Genomic DNA, 11,817 nt, shown 5'->3' on the forward strand with positions numbered 1-11,817 from the left:
TGGTTTTGAAGCTGTTTCCCGTTTTCTCGTTTTGAGGAAAAAAAGCTTTTATTCTGGGGGACAAATCAAACAGTTGGAACATACACGGACTGTTTTCCCGTTTCTCATTTAAAAAGGGACATTAACATATTGTCTCCACTCGGTCAATAAGTGTAAAATACTTTAGCTCCGAGACAAAGAAAAAGCTCTATAGGAGATCGGGCAGAGTGATCAGCTGCACCTACGTAGGCTGTGGGAAAGGAAGCTCAAGGTTCACTTGCAAGGCTCTTGCAAGGCTCAAGGTTAGCTTTACTAACCTTGTAGTGTCCCACTAAGCTAAAGCTGTAGCTTAACATTGTTCACCCAAAGGGTGAGGCAGATGGGAGCCCACACACCTTCAGTTCAAGGAGGGCAGGTGTTGCAACCCAACATAGAGCCCCCCAGGCATGGCTGCAGCAGCCACAGAGACAGCACCTGAGATCAGAGTGGACCACTGTTGGTCAACGCTGTCTGCCCCATGAGAACCAGGGGCAAACACTACCCCCAGTGGGAGGGTCGGCCTGAGAGAGTGAAGCCCGAGGACCCATGCTACGTCCGTAGCGGATCCACGTACCCCGAGCGGAAAACGGGTAAGTCTCTGGCCTGCTGCCCGTGTGGCCGGATCGGAACTGGATGGTGATCTCTCCACCAAATTGAAGACTTTTGTGGAAGAGTGTCAAACAGGTGCTATGGTGAGTTCATACTGGTCTTTCTGGTTTCTAATACTTAGGAACAGATGGTTTTGCTAAAACAATGGAGTTTAGACTGTTTGAATGACGTCAGTGTTAACTGTTTTGCAAAAGGAAGGAGAACACGTGTCAATCCAATAAAAACAGGTTTACATATTTGCTCCATGTGTCTGATGCACTGCTGTAATAGTGAGGATTAAAACAAATGGAACCTAGTTATGCAAAACAGGTCAAAGCGACTGATAAAAACTGTAAATCTCAGCAGCAATGACTTTATGAACTACTTTACTAATAAAAATGATAATATTTAGCTACTGTATATTATATATTAAGCTAGTATTAGCAATATATGTCTTTGGAACCAAATGAACCAGATTGTAACTGCTGTCTGATGCTTTTATACTGTTTTATGAATTGCAATTGTTGGGGTTAATTTAGATGCTGTGTATTTGACGGAGGGGATATTTGTATAGATGTGCATGATTAAGAGCATCTTACGGCACGTGTATGATAGTTATTGAGGCGGAACCAATGTTCGCCAGTTGTTTGTTTGTTTGCATTTCTCAAGAGATATTTCTTGTATGTATTTTACATGTCCTTTGTTTAGTTCTCACCGCATGTTGAAGATTGTGAAATAAATGCCTGTGGAAATACCTGATCGGGAGTTACACTGATTAGTTACACTAATAAAGTGTGGTTTATTAAATATCAGATCTCTCTCATCTAAATCCTTTTTAATAAATGACTTGATAAGTGACCATCACATAGATCTGTTCTGTCTCACTGAAACCTGGCTGCAGCAGGATGAATATGTTACTTTAAATGAGTCGACTCCAATGAGTGGGAGACTTTAACATTCATGTAGATGTTGACAGCAACTGTCTCAGCACTGCTTTTAACTCCTTAATAGACACTACTGGTTTTACACAGCAGGTAAATGAACCCACTCATCGTTTTAACCACACCCTAGATCTTGTCCTGACATATGGGGTTGAAATTGATAATTTAATAGTTCTTCCCCAAAACCCTCTGTTATCTGACCATTTCTTATTAACTTTTGAATTTAGCACAACTGACCCTATAACAGCTGGAAAGAAATGTTACTATAGCAGATGTTTATCTGACAATGCTGTTGCCAGATTCAAGCAGATGATTCCATCATCTTTTGCCTCAATGTCTTGCAGATACACAGAGAACAGTCACCTTAATCCTTATGAACAGGTTGACTGTCTTGTAGATGATGCTGCAGCTTCTCTACGTACAATGTTAGACACAGTGGCTCCTCTGAAAAAGAAGACAGTGAATCAGAGGAGGTTAGCTCCGTGGTATAACTCAGAGATCTGCAGCCTAAAGCACAGGACCAGACAACAAGAAAGACAGTGGCGTTCCAACAAAATAAATGTAAACTGAATTGCATGGAAGGACAGTCTAATAAAATATAAAAAAGCACTTTGTGCTGCTAGAAAAACATATTATTCCTCCCTAATTGAGGAAAACAAAAACAACCCCAGGTTTCTTTTCAGCACTGTAGCCAGGCTGACTAAGAGTCATAGCTGTATTGAGTCTGGTATCCCCTTAAATCTCAGCAGCAATGACTTTATGAACTACTTTACTAATAAAATTATCATCATTAAAAAAAACATTCAGCAGCGACTTCTTTCAAATGACAGAAAGCACTGTCTAGATCCATTAACTTTAAATATACCAAATCCTCTGTCTTACCTAGACAGCTTCTTCCCCATAACTCATATGGAGTTAACCTCAATAATCAACTCTTCCAAGTTGTCCACTTGTCTTTTAGATCCAATCCAAAAATCGTGGCTAAACAATTATCTGACCACCTGAGTGGGAATAACCTGTACGAAGATTTTCAGTCAGGATTTAGAAAACATCATAACATAGAAACAGCTCTGGTTAGAGTCACTAATGATCTTCTATTAGCTTCGGACAATGGTCTACTTTCTGTCCTTGTCCTGTTAGATCTTAATGTTGCATTTGATAAAATTGATCATACCATTCCATTACAGACACTAGAACATAGAATCGGGATTAAAGGAACAGCATTGGGATGGTTTAAATCCTATTTGTTGAACAGATGCCAGTTTGTTCATGTTAATGAGGAATTCTCCACATGCACAAGGATTAGCTATGGAGTACCACAGGGTTCTGTGCTTGGTCCAATTTTGTTTAGCCTATACATGTCTCCTCTAGGTGAGATTATTAAAAAGCATTCTATTAAATTTCATTGCTACGCAGATGATACTCAGCTATATATGTCCTTGGAACCAAATATAACAGATCAACTAGTCAAAATTCAGGGTTGTTTAAAAGACATCAAATCCTGGATGTCCCAAAACTTCCTTCAACTAAATTCAGATAAAACTGAAATTCTTATTGTTGGGCCTAAAAATCTGAGAGAGACACTATTGAGTCAGATAGCCACCCTGGATGGCATAACATTAGCTTCAGATTCTACTGTGAGGAACCTTGGTGTCATCTGTGACCAGGATCTCTCTTTTACATCATACATTAAACAAATCTCCAGAACCGCCTACTTCCATTTTAGAAATATTGCTAAAATCAGAAGCATCCTCTCTCAGAGTGATGCAGAGAAACTGATCCATGCATTTGTTACCTCTAGGCTGGACTACTGTAACTCCTTGCTCATAGGATGTCCTAACAGCTCCTTAAAAAGCCTAAAGCTTATTCAAAATGCTGCAGCCAGAGTCCTGACAGGACCTAGAAAGAGAGATCACATTTCTCTTACATTAGCTTCTCTGCACTGGCTGCCTGTAAAATGTAGGATAGAATTTAAAATTTTCCTACTCACCTACAAAGTACTCAATGATAAAGCTCCTTCTTATCTTAAAGACCTCATAGTTCCTTATGCTCCCAGCAGAACGCTTCGTTCTCAGAGCGCTGGGCTACTTGTGGTTCCTAGAGTCTTTAAATGTAGAACGGGAGGCAGAGATTTTAGCTACCAAGCTCCTCTCCTCTGGAACCAGCTCCCTCTTCAGGTTCAAGAAGCTGACACACTCTCCACCTTTAAGATTAGGCTTAAAACCTTGCTTTTTGATAAAGCTTATAGTTAGAGATGGTGCAGGTCACTGGCAATGATTGTTAGTCACAGGAACCATCTCTTAGCTAAGCTGCAATAGACATAGACTGCTGGGGGACTTAATTTATACACTGAGCTCGTCTGTTTCCTTCTACCTCTTCTGTCCAATAACCTCCCATCATTGTTCTATGTTTAACTAACCTTGTCTCTTTCTCTCCAGCAGTTGTTCTTCTCTCCCGCTCTCTCTCTCGAACCGTCCTGCCTGTATCTAGTCCCTGGTCCAACCATCCTGCCTTTTCCTGCAACTTTTCTCTCTCTCTATCCTCTCACCTCAACCGGTTGAGGCAGATGCCCGCCCACATCCAGCCTGGTTCTGCTGGAGGTTTCTTCCTCATTAGAGAGGGAGTTTTTCCTCTCCACTGTTGCTGTGAAATTAAATGCTTGCTGTATGTGGGATTTGTTGGGTTTAGTTGTGTGAGGTCTTAAACCTTACTTTGTAAAGTGCCTTGAGATAACTTTGTTGTGATTTGGCGCTATATAAATAAAATTGAATTGAATTGAATGGGAGGATGTTGAAGTGGTTACACTTCGACTGGCGCAAGGTGTGTCTAACTGGCAATTTCACATTTAATTTAATTTATTGATTTATATAATATGCAACTTGATTAGTTGCTAACGCTAATACTAAAGGTTGCCAATAAGCAGCCTGAATTTATACAACAGAATATTCATAACACAACTACAGCCTGTTTGGGAGCATAGCTCCATAAACTAATATAAACTCATTTTTACATGTCCTTTTCTTTCTCGTGCTGCTGCTGTGTCAAAATAATTTTTCCATAATGGGGTCTTCAGCTGCAGCTTATATTTTGCCGTATTTGCCTAAATTAAGTGCGGTGTGGGAACGGTGAATGCCTACAGAGGCATGGTGACAGCAACTGTTGCTGTCAAGATATTGCATGTGTTTATTACTTTTATTAATTAATTAAAGTAAAATTTCGATAATTCTTACCTCAAGACGCCTGAACTAGTTGCCGAACCTACTCTCATGATTAGTGTATGATCCAGGACTGGAGCCAGTATGATTGAATGTGTATTCATTACAGAACACATTTAATATACAGTAGATCAGACAATTACACATGCATGGAATAAATCAGTATCAGTATCGGTATATAAAACAGTGATTTGTATAGTGTGAGAAAAATAAATGGGATTTGCATTCTTCTAAGGGAGCACCCCCAAGAGAGACTGTCTGTCTATCTTGTCTGTTTACCTACATGTACATAGACTAATCTTAAATTCTGCAGTTGAACGAGACAAACACCTATAGTTAAGCATATGAATTAACTGGACAGTCAGTTAATTAACCTAACTTAACTCTTGTTCCAATCAGTCCAGAAGGAATGTTTCAGTCCTGGATGTTGCTGCAATGTAGAAAATGCAAACCTATGTGAATACTTTAACATAATCATGCATAATTTTTTTCTATTGTATAAGCAAAAGGACAAAGCTGAAGAGCATTATGTGGTTAAAAAACAATTTAAACTAGAGAAAGTAATTTCTCAGAAATTATGTCAGAGAGCTGATCTGCTGCTGCAACGAAGCCAAACGCTGATTAAGCTGCTAACGTCAAAACGTTGACGAAGATTAAAACGATGACAGCAATAAAAAGATGCAGATTTAAAAGATGCCGATTAAAAAGATGACCAAGGTGCAACTATAAGATTAAAAAGATGACAATGATTCAAAAGTTGACCAAGGGGAAAAGATGTCAAAGATTAAAAAGTTGCCAAATGCATCGTTGACAATCATGAAAAAGCTGACTAGCTTTTTAATTTGAAAGAATTTGAGGAAGTATTTGTAGTTAATTGCTTAACTGTGTAATAGTTTAATAAACGTCGTAATTAACCAGTCAGAGCCAAAAAATCTTTCCATTTAGGGTAATAAATTACATCATGTTTGAGTGCTTACTAAATGTTAAAATAGTCGTTAAATAGTCATAAATTATCATTCAAAAGCAAAAATTATTGTTGTTATTATTATTAAGCAAAATATATACAGTACATTAAGCTCTTTCAGAATAAAAGCACCATAATAAGTGTGTGTGTGTTTTTTCACTGAACTGTAAAATAGTCTCATTAACAATTGGTAATTATTCAGTCAGAACCAAAAACTTAAAGCAAATAAATTGCATTGGTGCTTTTATTGTGGAAATGTGTGGGGGTAATTACTTAACTTTCAATTAGTCTTTAGTCATATTTAACCATTCAAAGGCAACAACAGTGCAGTTAAAGCTCATATTCCCATAGACGACTATTATAAAAAAACAACGAAAAAACGCTCAAAGTAAGAAAAAGAATGAGCAAAGATATCAATAGTGTGAGAGCTATCAACCAGCTGCTGAAAGCAAGCAAATCAGTTAAGCAAACAATCGATGCAAAATAAATAAGTAGAGATGTACCTTAGGCTGACACATTCATAACTAAACAACTGTTGTACTGTGGTTTACCTTTGAAATGAATTGTAATACCATACACTCATACAAACATATACAGTACATATCATATACATACACATATGCATTGTTATACATATTCTCATAATACTTAATAATAGCCATGACAAAAAACATCACAGCTACCATAATCACACATTATTAAAGTTTATAGTGATAAGTACCAGTAATATTTACGGCTAAGTTTAGAAAGCCTGTTTATCAGCTCAGGTCTTGAGTGTCCCACTACAAGGTTAGTAAAGCTGCAGCTTAACATTGAACAATGCCGCTTGTGAAGCCAGGGTGATGGGAGGAGCCACTACAACCAGTCAACAAGCAGAGGAATGAATCCTAGCAGCCGTTCCAGGAGGGCAGGTGTTGCGACCCAAGCAGCCCACACAGAATCCCCCAGGCATGGCTGCAGCAGCCACAGAGACAGCACCCAAGGTCAGAGTGGACCACCGTGGGTCAACGCTGTCCACCCCATGAGAACCAGGGGCAAACACTCCCCCCGGTGGGAGGGTCGGCCTGAGAGAGTGGAGCCCGAGGACCCACGGTCTGTAGGGAGCCCGCCAGGAGCCCCCCCTGCGCCCAGAGTCCTCCACCCCCACACGAACTGAGCGGGGCCTACCCCATCGGCCCGAGTATATCGGGCCTACAACACGAGGCTGGCAGTTGGTGGGGGCCGACAGAAAAGAGACCACCCAGAGATTCACGTGTCCTGGGCGGAAAATGGGACCCCCAACAAACCAAACGCACCATACACATACATACTCACACTCACACAGACATAGACACACACACAAACCCACTCACACACATTAACACACACTACCACAAACTCTTTCACAGAGAACTTGTCAATCAAACGTGAATGCATGGACTCTCAGATACATTCTCACACCCACACCATTTGCTTGTTCACATTAATGGAGATGCCAATGTGGCCCCAGGCAGGGACCGCAGCACCTCCCGAGTGCACTGAAAAGTGGGGGACACCTCCAGGAAAACCGGGACCAGTGAAATCCATAATGAACAAAAAACTCGACTAGAAACAAAAACAAGGTGCTGCCTGGGTCCAGGTCTGGCCAGTTTGTTCTGAACGTGCTAGGCGGCGGACCCACATGCACAGCGGAGACAGGACTTGAAGTTTAAGATGGATTAATAGCTCAGAGTCAGACAACTGGTCAGGGTTAGGCAAAGGTCAAAACACAAACTGGACTTACTGAGAAACGCTGGTATGCTGGTAAAACTACGCAGACAAACTGGCAACTGGCAGTGGGAAGACATGGAACTAAAATACACAAATTACAATTACAATTACAAATTACTAAACAGCAACAGCTGGAAAGACTGACTGGAAAGTAAAGCTAAACTAAACATGACAAGACAAAACCAGAACTACAAGAAAACAGGTGGCAACATAAGATTCCAGGTTGTAAAAGTTTTAGGTTTGTTTGATTTTGCCAACAGGTGCAGGGTTGCATGTTGTAAATAAATTATTTTATCGTGTTTTTAAAGGATATCCCTGGGTGGGTAGGGGGTATTTTTGTTTTACTCTGGGTTGAGAGGATTGCGAGGGCAGGTTCCATTTATAGTTTGCTGTGGTGTGTTTTGTTTTACCCACATGTGCGTGACTAGTGGCAGGCCCACGTTTCCTTTGTAAACCAGGGCTAAGCAGCCTGCCTCTAACCTTGCTGAGTTTTATTCCCTTGTAGTCGCACTTCACCCAACAGTTTTTATGTCTTCTACATGTGGTGTTATTACAGTTTATTTGTTGTAGGTTTTAGTGGTTGCTTTGCTTTAAATGTTTTAATGTTTTATTTTAACCTGTGCAATAAACCCTGTGTTGAACTTACACCTGCTTGTGACAAACTTATTTGTGTGGGTTGACCCAGGAGGTGAACATTACTTGTTCCTACCCTCCTTCACCACCATTTATATGAGCATAATACCCTACATATTTTTATACTGTTAATATAACCTTAGTTAGGTTAGGGAAACTTTACTGTAATAATTATAATATTAATTGAATACAAAGTTTAGGTAAAGAGGAGCATTCAAAATTAAGAGAAACCCAAACCAGGAGCACCCAAAAGGCCTAAACAAACCCTATAATTTTCAAGAATGCTGGAATAATAAATTCAGTAAAAAAATAAATTTTTGTTTGTTTAGAATTTGTATTAAGTAAATGTGGTCAAAGCAGATTGTGGTGTTTTGGCAATGCAATTAGCCATTCCCTAATGATACAACTTGTTGCCAGCAGCAAGAGAGTTAACTTCCAGAAACCTATTTTACTTGTATGTGTCAGCTGAAATCTATCAGGTCACTATGTATGGGAAAAGGTTTCTCATTTTTCACAACCTCCATGTGTAGGTCCAGTAGAAAGGTCTCCTACTTTGAAGTCCACTGTACTCTACCTCTTGCTGTCACTAACAATAACAAGCAATCTGACGGATATGCAAAATCCTTCCACAGAAACAAACATGTATTTTTTTAATTTGTCTTAACTACCATAACTGTCCTGTAGTGGTGGGCGATACTGCAATCTTTGGTGTCAATCCGATACCAAGTAAATACTGGACCAGTATTGCCAAAATTGATACCGATACTGATAGTTTTTTATAATTAATGCATTATCAAATATAAACAATTTTTTATGACTTTCAGGTGTTTTGTTTTAAATTGTAAAACCCAGACATAGTTCAACAGTAAATATAAATATATAATATTAATTGGTGGTGTTTATTTTCTGGCCTGAGTCGCTGAGTCACGTGAGATCTCAAAGCAAGAGGGAGGAGTAAAAAAAAACTCTACCTGTTGCACCTCCAAGTTACTATTAAAATTTAAAATTCCTAATCAGATTTTCTCCAATTTACAACGCAAATTTTATTGTTGGCAAAATATTTGATAACGTATTTCAATGAAAAAAATACTCATACTTACAGCACACACTGATGGATTAGTTTTCGATAGAGATGAGGTTTTCCTTTATACTGCTGTGTGTCTCTTTGGTGGGGTTTAACAGGAAGCATTGGTGCTGAAATACATAGATACACGCAGATACTCGCTCACATCCGCACACAGAAATAGCGTCTCATCGTAAAGCAGCACACACTCACCAGTATATATGCTGTCAGGAATATGCACATCTTTTCAAAGAACATTAACAGCTCAGTCAAGTTTTGACTTTCTATCTGGGATGCAACCATTTGTAGTCATCTGACTTTTATTTTTGACCATTTCAGCTGTGTTAATGTATGTGGGATAAAATTCCTGAAGAGTGTTGTATTTTAAATTTTAGCTTGTTAAATATAGAAATAATATACAGTACACAAACGTTTGGCCAGTTTACACCCTTTTAAAGCACATTTTTAATTTCTTGTTATTTACAGCTCTCATTAAAGCGGCTCTGCACTGAGAAAAGAGCATCTAAGGACATAACTGGTCTCATGTAAACCCCATTTACTCATTTTGCTTTAATGTACCAGTAGGAGAATATAAAAAAAAATATTTATCCAATGGCCATTCTGATTTAATTTTCATGTGTACATGCAGTTACAACCCAGTAAATCCTTTTTCTCATTTTTCCCCAGGGTAAGGCTGTCGTTAGTTCTTTATTCTTATGGAGCTTGACCTAATTTCCATTAACATGAATTCTGTCTGTAAATGAACTGCCTATCCTGTGATGAAAATCATAATGACACTTAGTTTAATGCAATAGACAATAGATGAATAGCAATGGAAAGAGTGAATATCTCAATACTCTACCCATATAGTATGGGTGGAGTAGTGAGTGCAGAGTGATACCAAATGGCATCAGAACACCAATCAATATATTTATATGAGGCTAAACAAGTCATCTCCAAACCCGGCAGAATACCAAAATAGAAATTGAAATAGAGAAAGACCAACAGGAGGAAAACCTCTCACTCAAGAAACCTTTAGCTTAAACTAAGCTCATGATAAACAGCCATATGTCTTGACTGGTTGGTACAATGAATCTGGGCCCAAATAATAGTGGCATGCTCCACACAGCTACAATTTATTGTTGTGCTACATAAACCACAAAACAAAATCAAACACACACACTATTCTCACCCTCCGCGGGCCTTCACCTTCCAAACCTTTTCTAGTTCTTCTCTGAGCCCTTGGTATTTCTCTAGTTTCTCATGTTCCTTTTTCCTGATGTTGCCATCGCTTGGTATTGCCACATCCACCACCACGGCTTTCCTCTGCTCTTTATCCACCACCACAATGTCTGGTTGGTTCGCCATTACCATTCTGTCTGTCTGTATCTGGAAGTCCCACAGGATCTTGGCTCGCTCGTTCTCTACCACCTTGGGAGGTGTTTCCCACTTTGACCTTGGGGTCTCCAGTCCATACTCTGCACAGATGTTCCTGTTTACTATGCCAGCCACTTGGTTATGGCGTTTCATGTATGCTTTCCCTGCCAGCATCTTACACCCTGCAGTTATGTGCTGGATTGTCTCAGGGGCCTCTTTGCACAGTCTACACCTTGGGTCTTGTCTGGTGTGGTAGATCTGGGCCTCTATGGCTCTGGTGCTCAGGGCCTGCTTCTGTGCAGTCAGGATGAGTGCCTCTGTGCTGTCCTTCAGCCCAGCCCTTTGAAGCCATTGGTAGGATTTGTTGAGATCAGTCACTTCAGTTATGTTCTGGAGGTACATCCCGTGTAAGGGCTCTGTGCTTCGCTCATGTATTGACTCATGTGCCCACTTATCTTAGCTGCGATGATGCCTGACATGAGCTTCCATGTTGTGGAGAGGCAGGTTATTGGCCGGTAGTTGGATGGGACTGTACCCTTTGAGGGATCCTTCATTATCAGGATCGTTCGCCCTTCAGTTAGCCATTCAGGGTGAGTCCCATCCCTTAGCAGCTGGTTAATTTGTGCTGTCAGGCGCTCATGGATTGTAGTGAGCTTCTTTAGCCAGTAGGCATGGATCATGTCAGGGCCGGTGTTGTCCAGTTTTTCATACCTGAGACTCTTTGTTGGATGTCTGCCACTGTGCTAGTCACGTTTTAACCACCAGGTGGCGCAAAGATGTGAGGTCCGACTGTTCATTTCTATCTGTGTCTGCACATTAAGCACAAAAAATGATGTCATGGTGTTGTATCATTAAATGTAGAGTAGTTCATTTTTAAATATTATAGATTATTATGCGGCTTTGCTCGCTAGTGCGCGCTAGTGTTTGTTGTCAGTTGCCGTAGCTGCTGGTGTTTTTACAGATTCCAGGCCAGCCGAGAGACACAGTCCCTCCTCCAGCCAATCCAATAGAATAATATAAGTATAATAACATAAAATAGGAATCTATATTTATTCATCAATCTGTGTTATAAATGTATTTTATATGTTTATCAGTACTTGTCTTCTGGTTTGTTGATCATGAGGAAAAAATACAAAACAAACTGGATCTTCGCTTCGTTTCGTCCTTTCTTGATATGAGCGACAAACGGAATTCAAGTGTTATTATTTTTGCGACACAAGGCACGGAGTTGGATTTAAAGCAGATTTTTCGTTTTGAGAAAAAAGCTGA

This window comes from Betta splendens, chromosome 9 (assembly GCF_900634795.4).
Source record: "Betta splendens chromosome 9, fBetSpl5.4, whole genome shotgun sequence".
In the NCBI taxonomy this organism is placed as follows: domain Eukaryota; kingdom Metazoa; phylum Chordata; class Actinopteri; order Anabantiformes; family Osphronemidae; genus Betta; species Betta splendens.